Source organism: Erpetoichthys calabaricus, chromosome 7 (genome assembly GCF_900747795.2).
Source record: "Erpetoichthys calabaricus chromosome 7, fErpCal1.3, whole genome shotgun sequence".
Lineage (NCBI taxonomy): Eukaryota > Metazoa > Chordata > Cladistia > Polypteriformes > Polypteridae > Erpetoichthys > Erpetoichthys calabaricus.
Window position 1 is genome coordinate 194,673,885 of NC_041400.2, and position 26,721 is coordinate 194,700,605.

The window sequence follows — 26,721 nt, forward strand, 5'->3', positions numbered from 1 at the left end:
CACAAGGCAGCCACTCAAATATCTAATCAGCCAATCACATGGCAGCCACTCAAATATCTAATTGGCCAATCACATGGCAGCAATTCAAATATCTAATTGGCCAATCACATGGCAGCAAGTCAAATATCTAATCAGCCAATCACATGGCAGCCACTCAAATATCTAATTGGCCAATCACATGGCAGCAATTCAAATATCTAATTGGCCAATCACATGGCAGCAAGTCAAATATCTAATCAGCCAATCATATGGCAGTCACTCAACTATCTAAACAGCCAATCACATGGCAGCAATTCAAATATTTAATTGGCCAATCACATGGCAGGCACTCCAATATCTAGTCAGCCAAATCACATAGAAGCCACTCAAATATTTAATCAATGAGGGTCCTGCGAGCCTGGATGTTGGTTTTTATCAGGACCTTCGCCAGCCCAGACACTCAGACCCCTCACTCAGTCTCTTCAGAGCCCCAATCAGAGCCTCCATTGACCATCTCAAGATCAGTGATGTTGACTTTGTTGATCTGACACATCATAATAATAATTATTAATATTATTAGAAGTTAACTAGAAGCAAAAACAGGTCAGTAATTAAGAAAAGGGTTAGAATGAAAACCGGCAGCCAGTGAGCCTCTCCAGGACTGGAGTTTGAGACCCCAATATAATAGAGAGATAGATAGGAAAGGCGCTATATAATAGATAGATAGATAGATAGATAGATAGATAGATAGATAGATAGATAGATAGATAGATAGATAGATAGATAGATAGATAGATAGATAGATAGATAGAGTGAAAGGCACTATATAATACAGAGATCTCAAACTCTTGTCTTGGAGGGCCTCGGTGGCTGCAGGTTTAATTAGTGACCTGTTTTTGCTGCTAATTAACTTCTTTTCCTTTCTTTTTAATTGACTTGCTTTCTAAGATTTGTTCCCCTGAACTTCTCCATCGTTCCTCTGAATTGCTTCATTTCTTTCCTTAAACAGAAATGAAATGTGAAGTGAGTGAGCCAACAGAAGACCAACTAAGGGCCTCAAATTCCAACCAATGTCACTCCAACCAGTTGCTCAATCAGGCATCGAGTCTCATCGTTAATTAAACTCGTTCTTTAATTCCGTGGCTTGTTGCTGCTCTCATTGTGCAATGGCAGACATTTCTGAAATTGTGGATTTGTTTCTTTACTCTTCTAAGAGCTCTGGTCAAATGTTTAGGGGTCCTGAGCAGATCTACATTCCTGAGACCTCCACCATTTTTATTTTCAGATATTGTATGATGGTCACAGTTTGCTAGTCCTGCATTATATCTCATTATTGTTTGGCTGCTAATTAAGGAAAAAGAAACAATGAAAGGGTCTGAGTCTTCAAGAGCAAATCAATTAAAATGAATTCAAGAGAAGTGAATTAGCAGCAAAAACAGGTCACTCATTAAGGAAAGGGTTAGAATGAAAACCTGCAGCCACTGAGGCCCTCCAGGACTGGAGTTGGAGACCGCGACACAGCGGAATGGAGAAGGTTGATCAAGGACATCGACCCCAGAGAGAAGTGGGAAAAGAAGAAGAGGAAGAACAAGAAAAAGAAGAAGGGTGTGTGTGTGTGTGTGTGTTTTAACTCTAAACAAACCCCTCATGAGTGCACACACGTGGCTTAAGGCATTTTCCCCAGTGCAGGAACTTTTGTTTTCGAGAACCACAGAGTTCCTGTGTGATGTACCACAGACCCTCTGTCACTTCTGGTTCCCGGACCCTTTTGTGTGTTTGTGTTCTGCAACGGGAACCGGAACCGTTACTTTAATGTATTTGATGTGCAAAGAAGAGCCACGTGGTGCAAAGTGTGGCCTGATCAGAAGTTTGTGGGGGAACCACCCCGCCACCTTACTTACCCAGTGCGGTCTTATAGTGCGGCACAGCAGTGATGCATTGTGAAGATACGACATGATTGGGAGTTCACAGGGGACCCTCGCACCTTCCTGCTTCAAAGGGATCTCGACTTTATCAGTGAGATGATGGCTTCGATTTGGACACCGTACGACAATTATAAAGAGTGAAGCGCGGCCAGAATCGGGAGTTCACAGGGGAAACAACCCTGCCACCTTACTTCCCCAATGCGGTGTAATAATGCGGCACAGCAGGCCGCAAAGAGCGATGCGTTACGAAGATACGACATGATTGGGAGTTCACAAAATGATCTCGACTCTATATCGATGAAATAGCGGCTTCGATTTGGTCACAGCACGACAACTACCTTATGAAGACCGAAGTGCGGCCCGAATCAGGTGTTCATGGTGGAACCACCCGCCACCTTATTTTTCCAATTCAGTGTAATAGTGCGGCACAGCAGGCCGCAAAGAGCGATGCGTTGCAAAGATACGACACGACTGGGAGTTCACAGGGGACCCTCGCACCTTCCTGCTTCTAAGGCATCTCGACTTTATCAGTGAGATGATGGCTTTGATTCGGTCACGGCACAACAACTATGAAGAGAGAAGTGCGACCTGAATCGGGAGTTCACGGGGGACCCCTGCACCTCTTTGCTTCGAAGGGATCGCGACTTGACGGGCTGCTTCAATGTGAAGCATCGTGTGGCGGCTACACAGAACGACGCGGTGCGAAGTGTGGTGCTCCATCCTCCCAGATAAGGAATATTTTAAATATCTGACACAAGGATTCTCGTTTATTTTGTACTTCTACCTCATGATTTAAACTCTTTTTATTTTCTCCATTTAGGGGTCAAGGAGTTGAACGCCCTGGTCAGTTTTTTATTGATTTTTTTGATTTAGGCCGAGGTGGCGGTTTTGTTGCCAGTATTGGTGCTGTCATCACTCGCCGTTTGTAGCCAGGCGAGATGCCCGACAGTGTGTGACGTGTGACATGTGACAGTTTATGAATGTCGGGGTCACGCGCTCCTTTTCTTGTCCACATTTGTGGCTTGTTCACAATTCAGAAGGTTTTCTGTTCTTCCACTTTACGCCTCCATGAAACACGCCGGCTCTTTGACTCTCTTTCCATGCCCCCCCCGATATAAGTTTTTGTCCCCCCCAAGTTCTGCCCAGTGTTTTATCTGAATCTCATCCTCCCTCGTTCAACCTTGGCTTCTTATTCCTTTTGCATTCCTTCTCCCGACTCCATCCTCCTTCAAACTGACGCTGCTCCTGTGCAGCCATTGCACCATTTCATACAAATGGAGTCTTCCCTCAGCTGGATAAAGAGAGCACGTCGGGCAATGTGCCGCAACGTCAGAGTCGAGAGGATTTGCTTTGGTCTTCAACTTTGCTTTCATTTCAAGATAAACTTGCTTATGTTTCTGGCTCTCTCCTTTAACTCGGCGCTCGGCAGTCTGACTCTGCTGCTGCTTTCAAGCCACTCGTCCCAGTGAACCTGGCGGATTGGAGTGTGCGCACCACAGAAACGGGTCACACCTAGCGGGAGATCAGCAGACACGGCTCAGGGGGTCCTGGCCTCAAAGCCCCCGCTATCGACATTACAGGCTCAGTGGGTGTGCACCGAACAACTAAAACACAGCAGCCATTGACGTGGCTCACCTCAGCAGACCAAATGAAACAATCCGCGTGTATGAAGTGACGGAGCACCGAGGCCTCGATGGCAAAACTGACTTGTGATCCGACAGCGCAGAGCTGCGCCATCAGCGGGACGAGCGGCAGACGATGTCCACACCACGGGCTGCAGGCTTCCTCAAGTCCAATCATCCCTACAGAAATGAAAGGTGCGGCTTTGAATGTCTTTACCAGTAGATGGCAGGCGAAGGTATAGCGGCGTAAACTGGTGACGAACACGGGGTGACAAACACGGGGTGACAAACACGGGGTGACAAACACAGCTCACTGCCATGAAGACTCCGTTCATTTCATTATGTATGTGACAAACCACATCAGGATTCTACACTCCATCAACTACCATGATGTCCGCATAGGCAGAGACACAGGCGTGAGCATTTGGATCATCAGGACGGTCCGGGTGTGTTGGAAAGGCACTATATAACAGATAGATAGATAGATAGATAGATAGATAGATAGATAGATAGATAGATAGATAGATAGATAGATAGATAGATAGATAGGGTGCTATATAACAGATTGATATATGTGAAAGACACTATATAATAGATAAGGCGCTATATAACAGATAGATAGATGTGAAAGGCACTATATAATAGATAGATAGATAGATAGATAGATAGATAGATAGATAGATAGATAGATAGGGTGCTATATAACAGATTGATATATGTGAAAGACACTATATAATAGATAAGGCGCTATATAACAGATAGATAGATGTGAAAGGCACTATATAATAGATAGATAGATAGATAGATAGATAGATAGATAGATAGATAGATAGATAGATAGATGTGAAAGGCACTATATAATAGATAAGGTGCTATATAACAGATAGATAGATGTGAAAAGCACTATATAATAGATAGATAGATAGATAGATAGATAGATAGATAGATAGACAGAAAAGGCACTATATAACAGATAGATAGATAGATAGATAGATAGATGTGAAAGGCACTATATAATTAATAGATAGAGAGTCAGATAGATAGATAGATAAGAAAGGCACTATATAATAGATAGATAGATAGATAGATAGATAGATAGATAGATAGATAGATAGATAGATAGATAGATAGATAGATAGATAGATAGATAGATGTGAAAGGCACTATATAATTAATAGATAGAGAGTCAGATAGATAGATAGAGAGTCAGATAGATAGATAGATAGATAGATAGATAGATAGATAGATAGATAGATAGATAGATACTGCTAGTGTCCTGCTTGATACTCTACTATACATTAAAGATTTTCTTTCACATATTAAGACGTTTTCCAAAGCACAAAGAACCAACTTCACATCCACAGAACCCGTCCCAGTACGAATTGGGGTTTGGTCAAGCAATATAGCCACGAGGAACCACACAACCCAGTAAAGAACCATAAAGTGCCATTAACGAAGCTGCATTTTTAAGGCTAAACCTCTAGAAGACTTTCTAGAAGGGAAAACAAATCACAGCAGGCGCCCACTACTGGAAAGAAAAACATCACATACCTGAGCCGGCAGGTGGGATGCCCCTCACACTTTTAATTTTGAGGGGGGCGCTATCCACGAATGGACGCGTACAAAACACGTTTTTGGGGCTCCTGGTGATCTTTCTTCAAAATGATAGACTCGAGTTTTACACCACGTAGCCCTTGCCGGGGTTTTTATTTCGGTGCGGTGCGCAGATGCACTCGAGGTACACCGAGCAGTCCACCCAATCGAGGTCCACACGTTCAAACCCGCTTATCCGGGACAGAAGGCTCTCCAGGAGACAGAAGCACAAAGCAGGAGGATATCCTGGCAAGTCTTTGGGACCATTCCTGTGTCAGTCCAACAGGCTTATTTTTATTTATTTATTTATTTTTAAATGGGGACGGTTGCCCAAGTCATTAATAATTCCCGCTGCTTCAATGAATGAGGCCCGGCGTCTAGCGGGTTCCGAAAATGGAAGGAGGTTTATTATCAAAAACTTGAAAAGGTCGCCCCCGACCCCAGACCACTTCGTACCTGTGCAGGATTAAATGGTTGATGCGACTGTCACATTTATTTCGAGGCGCCGGCGTGTCAACTTTATTGTCAGATTCGGAACTTGCAGCCTGCGGAAACCGAGAGGTTACTATCGGTCAAATGAGCTGAGGAGTCCGAGAAGAAGAAAACAGAAAAACATGAAAAAAAAAACAACCAAACAAAAGCGAGACGCCAGCCTCACAAAAGTATCAGCGGCTCTTAAAGTCGCGTCACAAAGGCAGGCGACGGACAATGTACAGGGTAACGCGTGGAAGTGGAAATGTTTCCAAAAGGAATAAAGCGAATGACAGCTGGAGTCCGCTATTCACTGCACGGACACTCGCCCGAGCCGCAGCTGCCAGCTCTATTGTCACCTTTTTCTTTCTTTGTTTTTAATCGGCGATTCTCTCTTTAAATGTTTTACTGTTTAAGAATAACACTCACGAAAACGGAAAAAATAAGAACAACAACACTCACGCACTATCCCGGTTGTTGTCCGAGTCGCGAGATTCGAAGTAAACCTCTAAACAGGCGCCCCGCTTTGCTTCTTCTTCTTCTCCTTCTTCCGATTTCAGTATTGCAGTTGTTTTTTATTCTTTTGTTTGTTTACTTGTGTTTTTTTTCCACCGGAGCTCAACCCGCAACGCTCGTGACAAAGCCGCCCGGATTAAACCAAATAAATCAGACTTCGCTTCTCCGCTTCATTCCGAGTTCAGGCAGAAAGTTCCCCGACGTCAATTCAAGCCCATTGTGAATTTAAAAAACAACAAGACGTCAAAGCGCCGACCCCGTTAAGTGTCATTCGCTCACCTGGTGTCAGCCCCACTCGCGCGCGACGCGTCCTCCGGTGTGGTGCCGTGCCGCTCGCTCACTCGCTCGCTCAAATGCCAGTCCGCCGCAAGTGGCACACCGCAGTCCCGCTGCTCATCTAGTCCTTTAGCTTTGCTTTCTACTGGCTCTACTGGTTAAAAATGCGAACCGGGCTGGTTGGGGGGGGCGGGGGTGTTATTTTGTGCGTTTTGTGTGTACCCCCCCCTCTCTTCGTCTTCTTTTGTCGCTTTGCTTCTCCCAGTCTCTGTCCGCGTTTGCCCGGCCGCTCGCTTTTTATACGCGCTCTGCCACAGACTGCTGAAGAGGCAGGGTTACTGTCGGTCACAGCGAGCGGGGTGGGGGGGGCCGCGAGCGCAGCTCTCCTTTCAGAGGAAGCACGTGCGGCGTGAAAACACTTCTTAAAACGGCGATGGCCGCTTTGTTTCTCCGTCTGCTGGAGAAGGCGAGCAGGAGCTGGAATGAAACAAAAATCACCGACTTCAGTCAACTTATTAATAACATGGTAAGCTTCAGCCTTGGCTTCTGAAGCGATTTTATTCTTTATTGGCAAATTTTCATCAAACGGTCAGTCATTTTGTATGTAAAAAATTGCTTTTAGTAGTGTAAGCAGAAGGTCTTATTAGAGAAAATATTAATAAAGTTTACTGATTTATCAAAAAAAGGAAGGAGGAACAAATAGTGAGCTGAGGTGCAGAATAGAGAAGTGGTTGGCGTAGCTCAGCATTGTATGTCCACCGTTGTGTCACGAAAGAAACAAATAGTCCACAAACTCGGGTGACCAGCCCTTTGTGATTTCTACATATCGAGGTCACTCAAAAGCCAAGAAGAACTGATGCCAGATTCTGGGAAGGTGAAAATAGCCGACTCCATTCACCTGCAAGAAGATCCAGTTTTTACATTGGTGGCAGAGGTGGGATTTAAGGACTTTGTGTTTTTCTAAGTTGTTCGTATTGCATTGATTAGAGCCAAGTGCTCTCTTACCTTATGCTGTTAATTGGTGAAGGTTTGACTTTATTCCAACACCATCCCCTCTCATTTATAATTTGGAAGTCCTCCTGTAACCAGTGATTAATATTTAAATACTGCTTTGTGTGAATTAGGATAACAGCTGAATTCGATTGTTATTGAATTTATTGTTATTTCTTGAAATATTCTAGAAATTAGAACTTTTTCTTTGGGGCAAGGGAGTAATGTATGCAATACTTCATGTTAGAGGAAGTAGTAATAAAGTTTGTTGACTTGTTTAAAAAAGAAGGAGCAATTAGTGAGGGGAGGTGCAGAAGTGAAAAGAAGTGGTTGGCGTAGCTCAGTGTTCACCGTTGTATCATTAAACAAATCGACAAATAGTCCACAAACACGGCTGACCAACCATTTTCTGATTTCAACATATCGAGGTCACTCAAAAGCCAAGAAGAACTGATGCCGGATTCTGGGAAGGTAAAAAATAGCCGACTCCAATCACCTGCAAGAAGATCCAGCTTTTACACTGGTGGCAGCGGTGGGATTTAAGGACTTTGTGTTATTCTAAGTTGTTCGAATTGCATTGATAAGAGCCAAGTGCTCTCTTACCCTATGCTGTTAATTGGTGAAGGTTTGACTTTATTCCAACACCATCATCCCCTCTCATTTATAATTTGGAAGTCCTCCTTTAACCCGTGATTAATATTTAAATACTGCTTAGGTGAATTTGGAAAACAGCTGAAATACGTTGTTATTGAATTTATTTTTATTTCTTGAAAATGTTATAGAAATGAGGGCATTTCCTTTAGGGTAAGGGAGTTATGTAAGCAATAGTTCATGTCAGAGGAAGTCTTAATAAACTTTACTGACTCATTTGTTGACTCATTTTGGTGTAGAAGTGAAGAGAAGTGCTTGGCATAGCTCAGTGTTAACCATTGTGTCACTAAACGAATCGACAAATAGTTCACAGACATGGCTGACCAACCATTTTCTGATTTCTACATATCAAGGTCACTCAAGAGCCAAGAAGAACCGACGCCGGATTCTGGGAAGGTGAAAATAGCAAACTCCATTCACCTGCAGGAAGATCCAGTTTTTACATTGGTGGCAGAGGTGGGATTTCAAGACTTTGTGTTATTCTAAGTTGTTCGAATTGCATTGATTAGAGCCAAGTGCTCTCTTACGGTATGCTGTTAATTGTTGATGGTTTGATTTTATTCCAACACCATCATCCCCTCTCATTTATAATTTGGAAGTCCTCCTTTAACCCATGATTAATATTTAAATACTGCTTTGGTGAATTAGGGTAACAGGTGAATTAGATTGTTATTAAATTTAGTGTTATTACTTGAAAATGTTATAGAAATTAGGGCACCCTATGGGGTAAGGGAGTTATGTAAGCAGTAGTACATGTCAGAGGAAGTCTTAATAAAGTTTATTGATTTCTTTAAAATAAAGGAAGGAGGAGAAATTAATGAGGGGAGGTGCAGAAGTGAAGAGAAATGCTTGCCGTAGCTCAGCGTTGTATGTAAACGAATCGACAAATAGTCCACAAACATGGCTGACCAACCATTTTCTGATTTCTACATATCGAGGTCACTTAAGAGCCAAGAAGAACTGATGCCGGATTCTGGGAAGGTGAAAATAGCCGACTCCATTCACCTGCAGGAAGATCCCGTTTTTACATTGGTGGCAGAGGTGGGATTTAAGGACTTTGTGTTATTCCAAGTTGTTCAAATTGCATTGATTAGAGCCAAGCTAAATCTGTGTGCTGTTTGAGACTGAAGTATCACTTGTCGATGGTTTGACTTTATTCCAACACCATCCCCTCTCATCGAATTTGGAAATCCTCCTTTAACCCGTGATTAATAGTTAAGTACTGCTTAGGTGAATTCTGATAGCAGTTGAATTAAAGTTGTATTGAATTTAGTGTTATTTCTTGAAAATATTATAGAAATGAGGACATTTCCTTTGCGGTAAGGGAGCAACGTAAGCAGTAACTCATGTTAGAGGAAGTATAAATAAGGTTTACTGATTTCTTTAAAATACGGGAAGGAGGAGCAACTAGTGAGGGGAGGTGTAGAAGTGAAGAAAAGTGGTTGGCGTAGCTCAGCATTGTATGTTCACCGTTGTGTCACTAAAAGAAGCGACAAATAGTCCACAGACATGGCTAACCAGCCCTTTTCTGATTTCTATATATCGAGGTCACTCAAGAGCCAAGAAGAACCAACGCTGGATTCTGGGAAGGTAAAAATAGCAAACTCGATTCACCTGCAGGAAGATCCAGTTTTTACATTGGTGGCAGAGGTGGGATTTCAAGACTTTGTGTTATTCTAAGTTGTTCGAATTGCATTGATTAGAGCCAAGTGCTCTCTTACCTTATGCTGTTAATTGGTGAAGGTTTGACTTTATTCCAACACCATCTCCTCTCATTTATAATTTGGAAGTCCTCCTGTAACCCGTGATTAATATTTAAATAATGCTCAGGTGAATTTGGAAAACAACTGCAATACATTATTATTGAATTTATTTTTATTTCTTGAAAATGTTATAGAAATGAGGGCATTTCCTTTAGGGTAAGGGAGTTATGTAAGCAATAGTTCATTTTAGAGGAAGTCTTAATAAAGTTTATTGACTCATTTGTTGACTCATTTTGGTGTAGAAATGAAGAGAAGTGGTTGGTGTAGCTCAGCATTGTATGTTAACCGTTGTGTCACTTAATGAATCAACAAATAGTCCACAAACTTGGGTGACCATCCCTTTTCTGATTTCTACATATCGAGGACTCCCCTGCTACACTATTGAGGTCACTCAAGAGCCAAGAAGAACCGACGGCAGATTCTAGTAAGGTCAAAATAGTGGACTCCGTTCACCTGCTCTTACAGAGGATCCAGCTTTCACACTGGTGGCAGCGGTGGGATTTAAAGACTTTGTGTTATTCTAAGTTGTTTGAATTGTATTGATTAGAGCCAAGTGCTCTCTTACCTTATGCTATTAAATTGGTGATTGGTTTTGACTTCACTAACCCCTCTCATTTAATTTGGAAATTCTCCTTTAGCCCATGATTAATGTTTAAACACTTTTAAGTAAATTCTGATAGCATTTGAATTGTATTGTTTTTAAATTTATTATTATTACTTGAAAATATTATAGAAATGAGAGCATTTCCTTTGGCGTAAGGGAGTAATGTAGGCAGGAGCTCATGTAAGAGAAAGTATTAATAAAGTTTTTTCTTCATCTTCTTCTTCTTCTTCTTTTGACTGCTCCTGTTAGGAGTCACCACAGCGGGTCATCTTTTTCCATCTCTTCCTGTCCTCATCTTCTTGCTCTAATGTTTTGTCAGTCGTTTTGCATTTGGGTACACTCAGTGTCACTACTGGTAGCATGAGGCCATTCCTGGACCCTACAGAGGTGGCACAGGTAGTCCAACTTCTCCAGGATGGCACATCAATACGTGGCATTGCCAGAAGGTTTGCTGTGTCTCGGGCATGGAGGAGATTCCAGGAGACAGACAGGCAGTTCCTCTAGGAGAGCTGGACAGGGCCCCTCGTAGAAGGTCCTTAACCCATCAGCAGGACCCACCAGAATCTGCTCCTTTGGGCAAAAAGGAACAGGATGAGCACTTGCAGAGCCTACAAAATGACCTCCAGCAGGCAGGCAGGCCACAGGTGTGAATGTCTCTGACCAAACAATCAGAAACAGACTTCATGAGGATGGCCTGAGGGCCCGACTATGTCCTCTAGTGGGCACCGTGGAGCTCAATTGGCATTTGCCATAGAATAGCAGAATTGGCAGGTCCACCACTGGCGTTTTCACAGATGAGAGCAGGTTCACCCTGAGCACATGCGACAGACGTAAAAGGGTCTGGAGAAGCTGTGGAGAACATTATGCTGTCTGTATCATCATTCAGCATGAGCGGTATGGTGGTGGGTCAGTGATGGTCTGGGGAGGCGTATCCATGGAGGGACGCACAGACCTCTACAGGCTAGACAATGGTACCGCAGGACTGCATTTAGGTTTCGAGATGAATTCCTTGGACCCTTTGTCAGACTATATGCTGGGTCCTCCTGGTGCACGACAATGCCTGACCTCATGTAGAGAGAGGATGAATGAACTGATACCATTGACTGGCCCCCTTCACCCCACGCTTACTTGCCTGACCTCAATCCAATAGAACACCTCTGGGTGAGACATCATGTTTCAGTCCATCCGACACCTCAGACTGTCCAGGAGCTCAGTGATTCCCTGGTCCAGATCTAGGAGGAGATCCCCCAGGACACCATCTGTCATCTCATTAGGACGTTGTCAGGCATGGGGTGGGGTCAATGAAATTTCAGCCAAATGGACTCGCCTGCCTGCCTGCCACTGCATCATTTTTTCCCTTTGAAATTTGGGGTGTCTTTGAATTCAGCCCTCTGTCGGTTCATCATTTCCATCAAATAATGAGGCTGCCAACATTTCGCTCCTCACACATCAACATGTCAGTCCATAGCAGTAGACATAGCCAGCAGGATTTCTTTTCCCATTGAGATCAGATGTGTTTTCAAAGTCAGTCAGTCAATCATTATCCAACCTGCTTTATCCTAACACAGGGTCATGGGGGTCCGCTGGAGCCAATCCCAGCCAACACACGGGACAATTTAGGATCGCCAATGCACCAAACCTGCATGTCTTTGGACTGTGGGAGGAAACCCACACAGACACGGGGAGAACATGCAAACTCCACGCAGGGAGGACCCGGGAATCGAACCCAGGTCTCCCAACTGTGTTACACTATCACTAGACTAAGGCTGTTTTCCAAAATGGATTAAATTCATTTTTTTCCTCAGAATTCTACAACAACACCACATAATGACAATGTGACAAAAGTTTACTTGATATTTTTGCAAATTTATTAAAAATAAAAAAAATTGAGAAAGCACATCCATCCATCCATCCATCCATTGTCTCCCGCTTATCCGAGGTCGGGTCGCGGGGGCAGCAGCTTGAGCAGAGATGCCCAGACTTCCCTCTCCCCGGCCACTTCTTCTAGCTCTTCCGGGAGAATCCCAAGGCGTTCCCAGGCCAGTCGAGAGACATAGTCCCTCCAGCGTGTCCTGGGTCTTCCCCGAGGCCTTCTCCCGGTTAGACGTGCCCGGAACACCTCACCAGGTAGGCGTCCAGGAGGCATCCTGATCAGATGCCCGAGCCACCTCATCTGACTCCTCTCGATGTGGAGGAGCAGCGGCTCTACTCTGAGTCCCTCCCGGATGACTGAGCTTCTCACCCTATCTTTAAGGGAAAGCCCAGACACCCTGCGGAGGAAACTCATTTCAGCCGCTTGTATTCGCGATCTCGTTCTTTCGGTCACTACCCATAGCTCATGACCATAGGTGAGGGTAGGAACATAGATCGACTGGTAAATTGAGAGCTTCGCCTTGCAGCTCAGCTCCTTTTTCACCACGACAGACCGATGCAACGCCCGCATTACTGCGGATGCCGCACCGATCCGCCTGTCGATCTCACGCTCCATTCTTCCCTCACTCGTGAACAAGACCCCGAGATACTTGAACTCCTCCACTTGGGGCAGGATCTCGCTACCAACCCTGAGAGGGCACTCCACCCTTTTCCGGTTGAGGACCATGGTCTCGGATTTGGAGGTGCTGATTCTCATCCCAGCCGCTTCACACTCGGCTGCGAACCGATCCAGAGAGAGCTGAAGATCACGGCCTGATGAAGCAAACAGGACAACATCATCTGCAAAAAGCAGTGACCCAATCCTGAGCCCACCAAACCGGACCCCCTCAACACCCTGGCTGCGCCTAGAAATTCTGTCCATAAAAGTTATGAACAGAATCGGTGACAAAGGGCAGCCCTGGCGGAGTCCAACTCTCACTGGAAACGGGTTCGACTTACTGCCGGCAATGCGGACCAAGCTCTGGCACCGATCGTACAGGGGCTGAACAGCCCTTATCAGGGAGGCTGGTACCCCATACTCTCGGAGTACCCCCCACAGGATTCCCCGAGGGACACGGTCGAATGCCTTTTCTAAGTCCACAAAACACATGTAGACTGGTTGGGCAAACTCCCATGCACCCTCCAGGACCATGCTAAGGGTATAGAGCTGGTCCACTGTTCCGCGACCAGGACGAAAACCACACTGTTCCTCCTGAATCCGAGGCTCGACTATCCGACGGACCCTCCTCTCCAGGACCCCTGAATAGACTTTTCCAGGGAGGCTGAGGAGTGTGATCCCTCTGTAGTTGGAACACACCCTCCGATCCCCCTTCTTAAAGAGGGGGACCACCACCCCGGTCTGCCAATCCAGAGGCACTGTCCCTGATGTCCATGCGATGTTGCAGAGGCGTGTCAGCCAAGACAGTCCTACAACATCCAGAGCCTTGAGGAACTCTGGGCGTATCTCATCCACCCCTGGGGCCCTGCCACCAAGGAGTTTTTTGACCACCTCGGTGACCTCAGTCCCAGAGATGGGGGAGCCCAACTCTGAGTCCCCAGGCTCTGCTTCCTCATTGGAAGGCATGTTAATGGGATTGAGGAGGTCTTCGAAGTATTCCCCCCACCGACCCACAACGTCCCGAGTCGAGGTCAGCAGCGCACCATCCCCACCATATACAGTGTTGACACTGCACTGCTTCCCCTTCCTGAGACGCCGGATGGTGGACCAGAATCTCCTCGAAGCCGTCCGAAAGTCGTTCTCCATGGCCTCCCCAAACTCCTCCCACGCCCGAGTTTTTGCCTCAGCAACCACCAAAGCCGCATTCCGCTTGGCCTGCCGGTACCTATCAGCTGCCTCCGGGGTCCCACAGGACAAAAGGGACCTGTAGGACTCCTTCTTCAGCTTGACGGCATCCTTCACCGCCGGTGTCCACCAGCGGGTTCGGGGATTGCCGCCACGACAGGCACCGACCACCTTACGGCCACAGCTCCGGTCAGCTGCCTCAACAATAGAGGCACGGAACATGGCCCATTCGGACTCAATGTCCCCCACCTCCCTCGGGATGTGGTCGAAGTTCTGCCGGAGGTGGGAGTTGAAGCTACTTCTGACAGGGGGCTCTGCCAGACGTTCCCAGCAGACCCTCACAACACGTTTGGGCCTACCACGCCTGACCGGCATCCCCCCCCACCATCGAAGCCAACTCACCACCAGGTGGTGATCAGTTGACAGCTCCGCCCCTCTCTTCACCCGAGTGTCCAAGACATGTGGCCGCAAGTCCGACGACACGACCACAAAGTCGATCATCGAACTGAGGCCTAGGGTGTCCTGGTGCCAAGTGCACATATGAACACCCCTATGCTTGAACATGGTGTTCGTTATGGACAATCCGTGACGAGCACAGAAGTCCAATAACAAAACACTGCTCGGGTTCAGATCGGGGGGGGCCATTCCTCCCAATCACGCCCTTCCAGGTCTCACTGTCATTGCCCACGTGAGCATTGAAGTCTCCCAGCAGAACGAGGGAGTCCCCAGAAGGTATGCCCTCTAGCACCCCCTCCAGGGACTCCAAAAAGGGTGGGTACTCCGAACTGCTGTTCGGTGCATACGCACAAACAACAGTTAGGACCCGTCCCCCCACCCGAAGGCGAAGGGAGGCTACCCTCTCGTCCACCGGGGTAAACCCCAATGTACAGGCTCCAAGTTGGGGGGCAATAAGTATACCCACACCCGCTCGGCGCCTCTCACCGGGGGCAACTCCAGAGTGGTAGAGAGTCCAGCCCCTCTCAAGGAGATTGGTTCCAGAGTCCAAGCTGTGCGTTGAGGTGAGCCCGACTATATCTAGCCGGAACCTCTCAACTTCGCGCACTAGCTCAGGCTCCTTCCCCTTCAGAGAGGTGACATTCCACGTCCCAAGAGCCAGCTTCTGTAGCCGAGGATCGGACCGCCAAGGTCCCCGCCTTCGGCCACCACCCAACTCACACTGCACCCGACCTCCTTGGCCCCTCCCATAGGTGGTGAGCCCATGGGAAGGGGGACCCACGTTGCCTCTTCGGGCTGTGCCCGGCCGAGCCCCATGGGTGCAGGCCCGGCCACCAGGCGCTCGCCATCGAGCCCCACCTCCAGGCCTGGCTCCAGAGTGGGGCCCCGGTGACCCGCGTCCGGGCAAGGGAAAACGCCGTCCAAAATGGTTTTTCTTCATAGGAGGTTTGTTTAACCGCTCTTTGTCTCATCCCTCACCTAGGACCAGTTTGCCTTGGGTGGCCCTACCAGGGGCATAAAGCCCCGGACAACAGAGCTCCTAGGATCATTGGGACACGCAAACCCCTCCACCACGATAAGGTGACGGTTAAAGGAGGGGGAGAAAGCACATGTACATAAGTATTCACAGCCTTTGCCATGAAGCTCAAAATTGAGCTCAGGTGCATCCTGTTTCCCCTGATCATCCTTGAGATGTTTCTGCAGCTTCATTGGAGTCCACCTGTGGTAAATTCAGTTGACTGGACATGATTTGGAAAGGCACACACCTGTCTATAGAAGGTCCCACAGTTGACAGTTCATGTCAGAGCACAAACCAAGCATGAAGTCAAAGGAATTGTCTGTAGACCTCAGAGACAAGATTGTCTCGAGGCACAAATCTGGGGAAGGTTACAGAAAAATTTCTGCTGCTTTGAAGGTCCCAATGAGCACAGTGGCCTCCATCATCCGTAAGTGGAAGAAGTTTGAAACCATCAGGACTCTTCCTAGAGCTGGCCGGCCATCTAAACTGAGCGAACGGGGGAGAAGGGCCTTAGTCAGGGAGGTGACCAAGAACCCGATGGTCACTCTGTCAGAGCTCCAGAGGTCCTCTGTGGAGAGAGGAGAACCTTCCAGAAGGACAACCATCTCTGCAGCAATCCACCAATCAGGCCTGTATGGTAGAGTGGCCAGACGGAAGCCACTCCTTAGTAAAAGGCACATGGCAGCCCACCTGGAGTTTGCCAAAAGGCACCTGAAGGACTCTCAGACCATGAGAAAGAAAATTCTCTGGTCTGATGAGACAAAGATTGAACTCTTTGGTGTGAATGCCAGGCATCACGTTTGGAGGAAACCAGGCACCGCTCATCACCAGGCCAATACCATCCCTACAGTGAAGCATGGTGGTGGCAGCATCATGCTGTGGGGAACTGGGAGACTAGTCAGGATAAAGGGAAAGATGACTGCAGCAATGTACAGAGACATCCTGGATGAAAACCTGCTCCAGAGCGCTCTTGACCTCAGACTGGGGCGACGGTTCATCTTTCAGCAGGACAACGACCCTAAGCACACAGCCAAGATATCAAAGGAGTGTCTTCAGGACAACTCTGTGAATGTCCTTGAGTGGCCCAGCCAGAGCCCAGACTTGAATCCGATTGAACATCTCTGGAGAGATCTTAAAATGGCTGTGCACCGACGCTTCCCATCCAACCTGATGGAGCTTGAGAGGTGCTGCAAAGAGGAATGGGCAAAACTGGCCAAGGATAGGTGTGCCAAGCTTGTGGCATCATATTCAACAAGACTTGAGGCTGGAATTGCTGCCAAAGGGGCATCGACAAAGTATTGAGCAAAGGCTGTGAATACTTATGGACATGGGATTTCTCAGTTTTTTTATTTTTAATAAATTTGCAAAAACCTCGAGTAAACTTTTTTCACGTTGTCATTATGGGGTGTTGTGTGTAGAATTCTGAGGAAAAAAATGAATTTAATCCATTTTGGAATAAGGCTGTAACATAACAAAATGTGGAAAAGTGATGAAGCGCTGGGAATACTTTCTGGATGCACTGTAGATGTGTTGTTATGTTTTGTGTATGTTCGTAAACAGGACAATGGCATACGAAATTAGCATATTAAATATTGTAACATAAGACAACAGGCAAGGTCAAAGCACTGGGGCACCTTACAGCAAAGTTGTAAATTCAGAAAGAGAGGACGACAATAAAGAGTCGGGGTGCCAACCTGGCCACCCCATATAATTGGATTCAGTGAGATTAAAAAAAAAAGTCAGCAATTATTGCGTCTTCAGACGTGAGTTCAACTCAGAACTGTGCTAAGATGGCGGAGCTTCTGACAGGAAGAGGCGGGTCCAGGTGGATGGTCACCAGAAGTGACATCGGAGGTGTCCTAGCCATCAATCAACCGTTTTAAATAGAGAGGAACAGATAAAAGCATTAGGACACAGTGCCAACCCCTGGAGCGGAGGTTGAAGTGCACTCACTAGAGTCCTCCAGCTGTCCCCTATACACACAAAACGAGTCTTCCTCTGACTATCGTCCTCTCAGGATGATTGACCAAGATGGCGGCTCTTCCAGCTACGAGGAATTCTGGTGGGAGGACCCCAAAAGTGACGGCGCTGTGTTCTAATGCTTTTATCTGTTCCTCTCTATTTAAAACGGTTGATTGACGGCTAGGGCATCTCCGGATTCATCCATCTGGACCCGGCTCTTCCTGCCAGTCATCTAAGAGGACTCCGGTGCCTGACATTGAACAGGCGTTTCTTTTATTTTTATTATTATTTTTATTTATTAGACGGGGTTTGCCACAAGGTGTCCCAACATTCTGACTTTGCCTTGTCCCATTCCTACATTATAAACTTGAGAAATGAGATCAGGGGGGATCCCAAAAGAATTACAGTATAAGTCATCCCTAAAAACGAATCCAAACAATCAGTTCAGTAAATGGAATCGAAATGCCCCTCACAAGTAAGGGGTAGCTCTGAAAGCACAAGAATTAGTCACAGGCAACATGAAGGTTTGGGGCAGCCACCCGCAAATTCTTAAAAGGCTGCCAAAATGAGTTAAATTGAATGGAACCGGAAGTGATGTCATTATCTGGTCCAGAACTGGAAGTGACATCATCAGTGGTGCCGGTACCCTGGGGGATTTCCCGTGGATGGTCTGCAAGAGACTGAGAGAGACAGTCGGCGCAGCCCTGCCACCCCCTGGTCTGGCGTGGAATTACGCTCATTTAGACCTTTCAGCTGTCTCCCAATCGCTCGTGTGTGACACCACCTTTCCAAACACCCAAGATGTGACATTAAATAAGGCCACCTGAGGTCCCATTTTTTTGCTGCTCCCATCTCCCCTAACCTTGGATAGCTCTTTCCTTGGCATGAGATGGTACACTTTATAAAGTTGGTATATAATCACTATAAATGGCCTCAGGCGTCCACTTTGTCTACATTTAAAGCCAAAGCCCTCAGCAAAAAATCCATCCATCCATCCATCCATCCAACCCACTGAATCCGAACACAGGGGTCTGCTGGAGCCAATCCCAGGGCACAAGGCAGGAACCAATCCCGGACAGGGTGCCAACCCACCACAGGACACACACAAACACACCCACACACCAAGCACACACCAGGGCCAATTTAGAATCGCCAATCCACCTAACCTGCATGTCTTTGGACTGTGGGAGGAAACCCACGCAGACACGGGGAGAACATGCAAACTCCACGCAGGGAGGACCCGGCAAGTGAACCCGGGTCCCCAGGTCTCCCAACTGCAAGGCAGCAGCGCTACCCACTGCGCCACTGTGCTGCCTCAGCAAAAAATAGTCTGTAAAATACGTCTGATTACATTAGGAAATGGTTTTTCCAGTGCAGTGAGATAAACACTATTGTCACTTTGCCACTAGCATCCAGGAGCCATGCTGCTCTGGGTTAAAGCTTTGTTTCCATCACATTTTGGGTTCAGTATTTAAGGTGACTGACCTCCCAGTTTGAACCTTTTCAACCTTACCATATCTCCCAGTTTCTTCTTAAAATTCTTCTTACTCCTTTTCTAGCCTAAGAAACTGTACATTTTAGGAGAACATCCAGTCATCTGTCTGTGACCTTAAGCTGAGATGTCATGGCGTTATGCAGCAGGACAAGGACGGGTACAGAGAGGAGCTTCACATGCAGAGACGTCTGCAATCTTTATTATTCAACAGACTATGTTTGGCCTTCTGTGATAGATAGATATGAAAGGAAAGGCACGATATAACAGATAGATAGATAGATAGATAGATAGATAGATAGATAGATAGATAGATAGATAGATAGATAGATAGATAGATAGATAGAGTGGTGTGAAAAACTATTTGCCCCCTTCCTGATTTCTTATTCTTTTGCATGTTTGTCACACAAAATGTTTCTGATCATCAAACACATTTAACCATTAGTCAAATATAACACAAGTAAACACAAAATGCAGTTTGTAAATGGTGGTTTTTATTATTTAGGGAGGAAAAAAAATCCAAACCTACATGGCCCTGTGTGAAAAAGTAATTGCCCCCTGAACCTAATAACTGGTTGGGCCACCCTTAGCAGCAATAACTGCAATCAAGCGTTTGCGATAACTTGCAATGAGTCTTTTACAGCGCTCTGGAGGAATTTTGGCCCACTCATCTTTGCAAAATTGTTGTAATTCAGCTTTATTTGAGGGTTTTCTAGCATGAACCGCCTTTTTAAGGTCATGCCATAGCATCTCAATTGGATTCAGGTCAGGACTTTGACTAGGCCACTCCAAAGTCTTCATTTTGTTTTTCTTCAGCCATTCAGAGGTGGATTTGCTGGTGTGTTTTGGGTCATTGTCCTGTTGCAGCACCCAAGATCGCTTCAGCTTGAGTTGACGAACAGATGGCCGGACATTCTCCTTCAGGATTTTTTGGTAGACAGTAGAATTCATGGTTCCATCTATCACAGCAAGCCTTCCAGGTCCTGAAGCAGCAAAACAACCCCAGACCATCACACTACCACCACCATATTTTACTGTTGGTATGATGTTCTTTTTCTGAAATGCTGTGTTCCTTTTACGCCAGATGTAACGGGACATTTGCCTTCCAAAAAGTTCAACTTTTGACTCATCAGTCCACAAGGTATTTTCCCAAAAGTCTTGGCAATCATTGAGATGTTTCTTAGCAAAATTGAGACGAGCCCTAATGTTCTTTTTGCTTAACAGTGGTTTGCGTCTTGGAAATCTGCCATGCAGGCCGTTTTTGCCCAGTCTCTTTCTTATGGTGGAGTCGTGAACACTGACCTTAATTGAGGCAAGTGAGGCCTGCAGTTCTTTAGACGTTGTCCTGGGGTCTTTTGTGACCTCTCAGATGAGTCGTCTCTACGCTCTTGGGGTAATTTTGGTCGGCCGGCCACTCCTGGGAAGGTTCACCACTGTTCCATGTTTTTGCCATTTGTGGATAATGGCTCTCACTGTGGTTCACTGGAGTCCCAAAGCTTTAAAAATGGCTTTATAACCTTTACCAGACTGATAGATCTCAATTACTTCTGTTCTCATTTGTTCCTGAATTTCTTTGGATCTTGGCATGATGTCTAGCTTTTGAGGTGCTTTTGGTCTACTTCTCTGTGTCAGGCAGCTCCTATTTAAGTGATTTCTTGATTGAAACAGGTGTGGCAGTAATCAGGCCTGGGGGTGGCTACGGAAATTGAACTCAGGTGTGATACACCACAGTTAGGTTCTTTTTTAACAAGGGGGCAATTACTTTTTCACACAGGGCCATGTAGGTTTGGATTTTTTTTCTCCCTAAATAATAAACACCATCATTTAAAAACTGCATTTTGTGTTTACTTGTGTTATATTTGACTAATGGTTAAATGTGTTTGATGATCAGAAACATTTTGTGTGACAAACATGCAAAAGAATAAGAAATCAGGAAGGGGGCAAATAGTTTTTCACACCACTGTAGATAGATAGATAGATAGATAGATAGATAGATAGATAGATAGATAGATAGATAGATAGATAATAAGAAAGGCACTATAAGACAGACAGACAGACAGACAGACAGACAGACAGACAGACAGACAGACAGACAGACAGACAGACAGACAGATAGATAGATAGATAGATAGATAGATAGATAGATAGATAGATAGATAGATAGATAATAAGAAAGGCACTATAAGACAGACAGACAGACAGACAGACAGACAGACAGACAGACAGACAGACAGACAGACAGACAGATAGATAGATAGATAGATAGATAGATAGATAGATAGATAGATAGATAGATAGATAGATAGTGTGACCAGTAGGGGGCCTGGCAGCACCCCAAACACCAGACAAAGGCACACAAGCACCATTCCAGCCCACCACACTTGCCATCTCAGTGTTGTAGATGATGTGAAGGAGGTCACTGCCCACGTTATAGGAGCTCAGTCTTCTAAGAACAAGAGAGTCTGCTCTGCCCTTTCTTCTGTAGTTTCTTTGTATTTTGAGACCAGTCCAACCTGTCAGTGATGTGGACCCCCATGTATTTATAGACGTGGACCACCTCCACATCCCCTCCCTTAATATTGTCTGGACGTGGAGGCTCTTTGGTGTGCTGGAAGTCAGTAAGCAGTTCTTTGGTTTTGCTGATGTTAAGTTGCAGACAATTCTCCAAGTTCTCCCTCTGACTCCTCTCCTTTGTCTCATCCCCCTTATCAATGGACCCCATAAGTGCAGAGTCACCTGAGAATTCATGCAAGTGACCTGACCTGCTGTTATATTTCTAGTCAGAGGTATACACGGTGCAGCAAGACGGTGACAGGCCCATTCCTTGTGGTGCTCACTCAGTCCTTGAGCCTCACAAACTGGTGGTCTGCCTGACAGACAGTCCATTATCCAGGGCACCTCTGAGTTGACCCCCTAAACAGGGATGGCTTGATGGTATTGAAGGCTCTGTAGACATTAAGAAAAGATTAAAAAAAGATGACAGAAGTCACAAAATCAACTGGAATATTCAAGAATCTGATTTAGATCCGTCGAAGCGGACGGACGGACGGACAGACAGACGGACGGACAGACGGACGGACGGACGGACGGACAGACAGACAGACAGACAGACAGACAGACAGACAGACAGACAGACAGACGGACGGACGGACAGACAGACAGACAGACAGACAGACATTGGATTTTATCTACCGTATGCACTCGTGTTTAAGTTCTCCCGCGGATAATTTGGGGCTTGATTTTACCATATAAAGTCGAATGCAGAAAACTCACACTATTGGTCTAAGAGATTACGATATGCTAACGCCCGTTTATTTGAGAGAGTAACCACGGGGGATCAAGTGTGGATGGAGCGTTACCTCCCTCGGGACACTAGATGGCAAAACCCCCTGGGTTGTAGCGTTGCCTTGGACTCCTGCAAGGCTTCATGGGAGTTGGTGTTCGATACAACCTTGTTGGGATCCACTGGCGCTGCCAGGGGGTGCTGCAGCAACAGTTGCTGAGCCCTTATGGGCAGTTCTTCCACCGCACCCGGAAGTGCTGCCGGAAATGCGTAATGAAGATCCTGGAGCATTTCCGGGTGAACAGTATAAGGGACCAGCAGACACCACTCGGAGAACCAGAGTCAGGAGGAGGGAGACAATGCTTGACGGAGAGGAGTAGAGGAGAAAGAAAGAGAGAAGAAGAAGAAGTATTGGTTTAGTGGTGCTTATTGGGACTGTGTTGTGCCTGTGAGAATGGGGAAGGCGTTGCCCACAGGCGAAGAAAAATAAAACATTTTGTTTGTTTATAAGTGTGTATCAGGCGTTGGTATAGCGCCTTTTTGTTACACCTCTTATAAGACGAGTGGGTTTGCTACACTGGAAGACTCTGACCCCTCGCTTGTGGCGGTTCGAGATTCTTGAAAATGAAACTTCTGAGCCACGGCGACCGAGCAGATTGGAGTGGAGGAGAGCGAAGAGTCAGCTAAGGGTTAAAAGGCCCATCAGTCCAAATATTTGATGGCAGCTCGAGTCAGCTGAGGTGAAGCGATGGGTCAACTCGTAGGTGGCCTACATACCTGCTCGTGGCAAACCGAACTCTCCGTATTTTTGGCCCATGAGACACGCACTTGCTCAAGTGTTTGATTTTGTTGGGAGTGTCCACGTTTTTCGTGCCTTCTGGGAAGGTGAAGAGGTCATGGCGTATGATCCAAAGGACTCTCTGCAGCCAAAGAAAGGGAACGCCTCCAACAGAGCCAATTGGTTAGAGTCCATGGCGTGAAGCCCCGGCGGACCAATCAGGAGGAGATGCCGGTAACGTGTGAGGGACACCCGCCACCGAGAAGCCCGGGCGTGACAGCCGGTGGAACAAACCTCGTCAATATTAAGCAAATAACAAGTCTGACCTTCTGTGTGGAGGGTCAGTCCAAAGGTGGCCTCCTTTATCTCCTTTCCAGGTAATCACTGCTGTTACCCAAAATCCCAAAGGAGAGTGAAGCACATTTTTTCATTTTTAGTGACGTTGTCACACAGCACCTCCTGCAGGCCATTTACAGTGACGTTTCAAAGCGGTGGCAATTTGGACCTTAGAGCACAAGGCTGCCATTCCTATCTGCTTTTACGAACTTTGTCCCGTTCCAAATATAATGCACTCTACAATAAAGACGTTGTTTTTTCCATCCTCAGCTTATTGACCATCATGTGAAAAAGTAAGTGCACCCCACCATTTTTTTTTTCCTTTTCATAACACGTGTGGCCATATCCAGATTTGATCTTCATTTAAACAGGGTCTTTAGATCATAGTGTGGACCCTAGAGGCGCTGTTGCCCCGTGAAACCCACCAGACAGACGTCCAAGACACACTTGTAAAAAGCACCAAGAAGAATCTTTAATAATTTCTTCAATAAGTGCACAAAGCACCACACACTCCACAATTCTTCAATTCTCAATAATAATAAACAATAATCAATAACAATAACAATCCTCCACTCCCAGCAGCTTAGTCACCCAACCTCCAAACTCCAGCCCCCTCGCTGGGTCTTCACCAGTCCTTTAAATAGTCCATAACCCGGAAGTGTTTCTCCTGGGTTCAACACCACATCATCCTTCCTCAAGTAGCCCGTAAGTACTGCGGGCTTCTGTCCTCGTGATTCCGAAGTACTTCCGGGTTGTCGTAACAGTAGTAGTCCCCATGTTCTTTGTGAGCTCCCCCTGGTGGCACCCACGGCACCCAACAGGGCTGAGGAAACGGACTCCACGTCCCAGGATGCTTTGAGGGAATCCGGGGAAACGTTGGCATCCTGGGGAACTGCCACCTAGCGTCCCGGGGGAGGCAGTGACCTGAAAAGGCTGCCTTCCTCCACTCTTTTCTTTCAGGGACGTCTCGGCCGGACTGAACCGCCGGCTGTCCATCACAATAGGTTCTTAAACGGTGGGTGGTGTCCCATTTTGGGTCACAGAGATTCGTGATTCACAGTAGTACAGAATCGGAAAGGGTCACGCTCGGCCTGCGGAGTGTCTTGGCATAAACAAATGCCATTGATCTGCTACAATCTGAAGGGGAAAAGGAGGCCGGTCGGCGGTGATGATTCGGGATCTCGAAGACACAAAAACGGCAAAATTGGGTCCCTACGGGGGAAAAAAAATGTAAGAACCGGTGTATTAGATAAAGGTGATGTAATATAGCAACCATCAGGGCACATTTGTATCGTGTACTCCAATGTATAACTTAAAGAAACGTCAAATGTAAATTCAGTGTGTGAAAAAGTAAGTGCACCCCTCCATGGATCACAGCGTCAAATTAGAGGAGAGGAGGAGGTTAGGAGCAGAAACATTGCCGCATCCACCACATGACAAACCATCTCAGGATCCCAGTTTAGGACCCGAGTGCGGCCATCTGCGACGGGTGACACCTCAGCACCACACTAATTCAGATGGAATGGAACAGTGTGTTAAAAAATCTTCTAGCATTGTTATACCATGGAAGACCCAAAGAGTGTCTGATTTAAAGAGAACATGCCGTAGAGCTGAGGGTAAATGGAGGAAGACTAAACTAACTATTGACTATGAGATATTAAAAGTTAAAATAACAGAATACAATAACACAGTCCGTCTTGAGAGGCGCTGCTATTTCTCTAAGATTATAAATAACAATGCTAGTAATCCCAGAGTCTTATTTTCGACAATTGATCATCTGTTAAACCCAAGTAACTTAAAGGAATGCCTCCTAAGTACTTCCAGTAAAACCTGTGAGGCTATCGCTGTATTTTTCAATCAAAAAATTAATGATATTAGAAATAACATAGTATATCTCCCCAACACTAAGGATCCTCCTAAACCCAAGTATTCCATTATAAACAAATTAAATTCTTTCACTAGGATAGATTTACCTGATTTACATAAAATAATTTCTCAAATGAAACCCTCCACCTGTGCCCTTGACCCAATACCAACAAATTTTTTCAAAGAAGTATCGGACGTGCTAATTGATAATGTTCTTGACATAGTAAATTCGTCATTAGATACGGGGGTCTTCCCAGACTGTCTTAAGACTGCGGTAGTTAAACCCCTACTTAAGAAAAATAATCTCGACCCCTCTGCTCTTGAAAATTTTAGACCCATCTCTAACCTGCCTTTCTTAAGTAAAATTCTAGAGAAGGCAGTCATTATACAGTTAAATGAGCACCTCAATAAACCTGCTATTCTTGATAAATTTCAGTCAGGTTTTAAAACAAATCACAGCACAGAAACTGCACTCGTTAAAGTAGTAAATGACTTGCGGGTAAATGCAGACAGAGGCCATTTATCTGTTCTCATCCTCTTAGATCTGAGTGCTGCATTTGACACCATTGATCATAATATTCTTAGAAATCGCCTTAGTCAATGGGTGGGCCTCTCTGGCAGGGTCTTAAATTGGTTTGAATCCTACCTGGCAGGGAGAAAATTCTTTGTTAGTTGTGGTAATTACAACTCAAAGACACATGATATCATATATGGTATTTCACAAGGCTCTATCCTGGGTCCGCTGCTCTTCTCAATCTACATGCTTCCATTAGGTCAGATTATCTCAGGGCACAACGTGAGCTACCACAGCTATGCTGATGACACACAGCTGTATGTATCAATAGCACCTTATGACCCCGATTCTCTTGATTCACTAACACAATGTCTAACTTGTATCTCAGAATGGATGAATAGTAACTTTCTCAAGTTAAATAAAGAGAAAACTGAAATCTTAGTGATTGGCAATAATGGATACAATGAGGCTATTAGAAATAAACTGGATACATTAGGATTAAAAGTCAAGACGGAGGTAAAAAGCTTAGGGGTAACTGTTGACTGTAATCTGAATTTTAAATCTCATATTAATCAGATCACTAGGACAGCATTTTTTCACTTAAGAAACATAGCAAAAGTTAGACCTCTTATATCATTGAAAGATGCGGAGAAATTAGTTCACGCGTTTGTTTTCAGTCGACTAGATTACTGTAACGCACTCCTCTCAGGACTACCCAAAAAAGACATCAATCGTTTGCAACGAGTGCAGAATGCAGCTGCTAGAAATCCTTACCAGGAAAAGAAAATCCGAACACATTTCTCCAGTTTTGATGTCACTACACTGGTTACCTGTGTCATTCAGAATTGACTTTAAAATTCTGCTTATGGTTTATAAAGCCTTAAATAATCTCGCCCCGTCTTATATATCGG

General features: G+C 45.7%; 1 protein-coding gene and 1 long non-coding RNA gene across 3 annotated transcripts in view; one reads left to right on the forward strand and one right to left on the reverse strand.

The window, feature by feature from the left end:
* The window catches only part of abca1a (ATP-binding cassette, sub-family A (ABC1), member 1A), a 156,567-nt gene extending 139,012 nt beyond the window's left edge, over positions 1 to 17,555 (reverse strand). Inside the window, exon 1 of one of the 2 annotated variants that reach the window (XM_051929872.1) lies at positions 17,533 to 17,555. The gene's annotated coding sequence lies outside the window, so the exon portion shown is untranslated. Of the gene's footprint in view, positions 1 to 6,385; positions 6,714 to 17,532 lie in introns of those variants that run through there. The other variant, XM_028805887.2, reaches the window with a different exon arrangement.
* On the forward strand, positions 8,383 to 10,548 carry LOC114654998 (uncharacterized). Its single transcript, XR_003716784.2, has 3 exons — positions 8,383 to 8,479; positions 8,962 to 9,064; positions 9,571 to 10,548. It is a non-coding gene; the product is annotated as an uncharacterized LOC114654998 (long non-coding RNA).
* Positions 17,556 to 26,721: the final 9,166 nt, after the last annotated feature.